Source organism: Thalia democratica, chromosome 2 (genome assembly GCF_965202585.1).
Source record: "Thalia democratica chromosome 2, ktThaDemo2.hap1.1, whole genome shotgun sequence".
NCBI lineage: Eukaryota > Metazoa > Chordata > Thaliacea > Salpida > Salpidae > Thalia > Thalia democratica.
In genome coordinates, this window is record NC_139166.1 from 107,359,167 (window position 1) to 107,362,661 (window position 3,495).

At 28.9% G+C, this 3,495-nt stretch overlaps 1 pseudogene; it reads right to left on the reverse strand.

Annotated features, from left to right (window-relative positions):
• Positions 1-405: 405 nt before the first annotated feature.
• On the reverse strand, positions 406-2,804 carry LOC145829162 (uncharacterized; annotated as a pseudogene).
• Positions 2,805-3,495: the final 691 nt, after the last annotated feature.

Genomic DNA, 3,495 nt, shown 5'->3' on the forward strand with positions numbered 1-3,495 from the left:
TGATGTTAGTTATTGTTAATAAATAGTAACTGCTATCGGCGAAATATAAATTAAAATAAAAACTTTTCCTAAACAATACTTAAGGTAATTATAAAAACTTTTATTAATAACAAGCTGTATCTTACAAACTTTTTATCTTAAAGAAATAGTTTAATCCCTGAATAAAAATAACTATTTTGAAACGAAACTTAAATCTAAATAAGATAATAATACAAAAATTATATAAAGAATTAAATTAATTTGTTTCAGCAGCAAAATATTTTTTCTATTATATTGTTTTTTAAGGTAAACATTTTATCAAATAAATAAATGGTTAAAAACTATTGTGAAACAAAAAATATTCTTTGTGAAACTATCTTATCAAAAACCGATTACTGTAAAATTATTGATTTTATAAGTTTGCTATTATCTATAAAAAGGCAGTATTGTTTTATTTATGTTTATACTTGCTTGTAATAAATTAACCCATTTACTCTCTAAATAATCTAAGTTCGTATGGTTGCTTGTTGAGTCTGTAAAAGTGATTGAATATGCTTCTTCAAAGGTTTTGTTCGATGTTGGATGCTTGTTGGTGTAGTGAAGTTTGAGTGCAGCTCGATCATTTGTCTCGCTGGTGGTCATGTTCTTCCAGTTATGTCTGTGAGAGCACCATCTTTGGGAAAAAGACGTAATTGTCTGTCCCACATAGTGCTCACCACAGATATTGCACTTTGCCGCATAAATCCCAAAATTTTTGCAATTCAAATTCTTTTTTAATTCAATTGTTTTGCCACTTTTTGATTTTATTAAGTTAGTTTTTTTCACCATTCCGATACTCCCCCTCGGTTGCACAATAAGCATTTTCCACAAGGGTGAGATCCACCCATTGCTACACTATTTTCACGGGCTTTGATCTTATAGTTTGTTAATAGTGCCGCAATTGTTTGTGGACATTTATATGCCACTAAAACATTCGGGTTTAGTTCTCTTTCTTTCTTAGTGAGTTTTAATAGTTTTGGAAAGTTTGTCGTCCAAACACTTATATTATCGTTAATTTCTCTTGCCTTCTTCATTGGAGGTCCAAACCGATCTTTCCATTCTACTGTGATATTAATCATATCCTCAACTAAAGCCTTACAGAAGCAAGATTTTAAACATTTATCTTTTAAAGACTTTATTGCTTCTAAGTAATCATTGTCACGTTCGCACAATCTTCTTAGTCTTATTGACTCTCCGAATACAATTGATTTGTAAATGGAGCGTGGATGGTGTGATTTTCCATTTACAAATACACGATTTTTTGCTGTTGGTTTTATGTAGTTTTTTACATAAAACCCGCTTATTTCTGTCTTGTCAATGACGTGGTTAACATCCAAAAACTCAAGTTCGTCACCATCGTTTTTTGTAGATATTTGTCTGAAAACTAGCTTAAGATTGTGTTCTTCAAACGCACATTTCAATTGTCTTTTAACATTATCTGTAACATCTAATGTCTCAGACAAAAAGACAATATCATCAATGTAGCGTTTGAAGAGTTTTGTAGTTTTAATTGTAGTTGCAATAGGCATTATAACGTGGTGCAGTGCAATATTTGCAATTGACACTGAGTTGTTGTCACCAGTTATAATTCCTTTGGATTGTTTGTAGAAGGAATTGCCGTTTTTTACTACAATATTTTCAAGAGAGAAAATTGTGAGGTCGATCAGGATTTTTCTGATTTCTTTGGTGTAATTTGTGCATTTTTAAAGAGCATTTGAAATACTTGTTTTAATTAGTTCTCGACACAAGTTAGGGTACAAACCTTGAACGTCTGCAGCTACTAAGTAAAGAGTTTCATCTTTACTTTTTTTGTTGCTTAGATTATTTTTCCAGTTAGCTAATTCTTCTAAATATGTTTTACTATCCTTGCAATATTCATTAACATTATATTGACAAAATTTTTTTGAAATCGGTTTAAAAATTAATTCTAAAAAGGTGGTTACTTTTGTAGTGGTTATTTTACCTGCAGACTGTACTAGGCGTACGGGTATGTCAAGAACTCTTGTTTTGCTTATTTTACAACTTTCAAGTTTGTGAGTTTTAAATAATGGGTAGGCGTAGGCTGGGTCATTACATTGAAAATTTTTTGCTAGTGTACCTTTGATTTTAGTGTAGATTCCGTTCTTAAATGTTACTCCGACTGTGTGTTTTAGGATATTTTCATCTATGCAATTGAGTTTGTGTAAATTAATCATAAAATCTTTAACTTTATTACGTATGTTTTCAAAATGTTTTTCAATGTTATATGAGTTTAATGTGTCGATCTTTTCAAACGTTTTAAGTTCGCGATTCATTATAAGTTTGTAATCATCATGGTTTAAAACAACTAACTTTCCGTCTTTGTCTGATTTACAAATCACTATTTCTTTATTTTTAACTTTTGTATTTAAATCATATAAAGCAGTTCTAAGTTTTGGATTCAAATTATTTCTTTTGAAATATTGTTTGTTTACTTGTTCTTCTAAATTTATTAGTTTACTTTTAGCCATATTACAATAAGTTTTAATTTTGTCGTCAAGTTGTACATTCAAAGGTCGATTGTACTTTTGTATTTTTAATTTAGTTGGTAAATTAATTTGCTGTTTTAAGGTTGTTTCGTTATCATTATTGTTGAAGACATTTTGCCACTCAACCGTTCTAATATGTTTCATAAGTCTTAACCATTCATTATCTTTCAGATTGTTATTCCACTTAGGGGTAGGTACAAAATTTAAACCATGTGATGTGTTAACAACTGTTGAGTTTGCTTGTTCTAAAATACATTTATCTAAAGTGAATTTCTTCATTCTTTTACGGTATTTATATCTGGCATAACTTTTTTTTTGTTTTTAGCTTTTTGTTTAGTTTTTCTATTGAGATTAATGATTTGACTTTTTTGTTTGTTAAATAAAAAATTAAATTTTTGAATATAGTGTTTCTTATGTTTGTTTTGTAAATGTGCATAACTTAGTTTACCTGCTGTATCTTCTGTTAGTTTGTTTTCTTTTCTGATTTGTGTTTCATAGTTCTTGATTTCAATTTGTATTTGTTGTAGTTTAGTTTTTAAGTTTCTTTTTTGTTGAATTAGAAGTAAGTCTCTGTCTATTCCTTTCTTGAAATTTGATTGTAAAATTAAATTTGTTTTAAGAGTTCGTTGCAAGAATGTGTTTAGTTCTTTTAGTTTAGTATAATGTGCAATTTCTTTTGACATGTGTCTTTTCTGGAGATTTATAGTCTGGATCGTCTTAAAGATTTATAAATAATTCGCAAATCGGTCCAGGACACAAGTCAATTGTTTTTACTAGTGATTTTTTCCCCTGCATCAGTAAATACAAAAAATAAATTAATGATGGTTTAAAAATCTACCAGTTTATTGCACGTTTTCTTCAAATTAATTTCGGACAACCGTCCTTCATCAGTGAAACTTTAAAACTAGTAGATTTACTTCAAAGTAAGGGTTAACATTTAACAATATTTATAACACAGTCCTTTAATAAA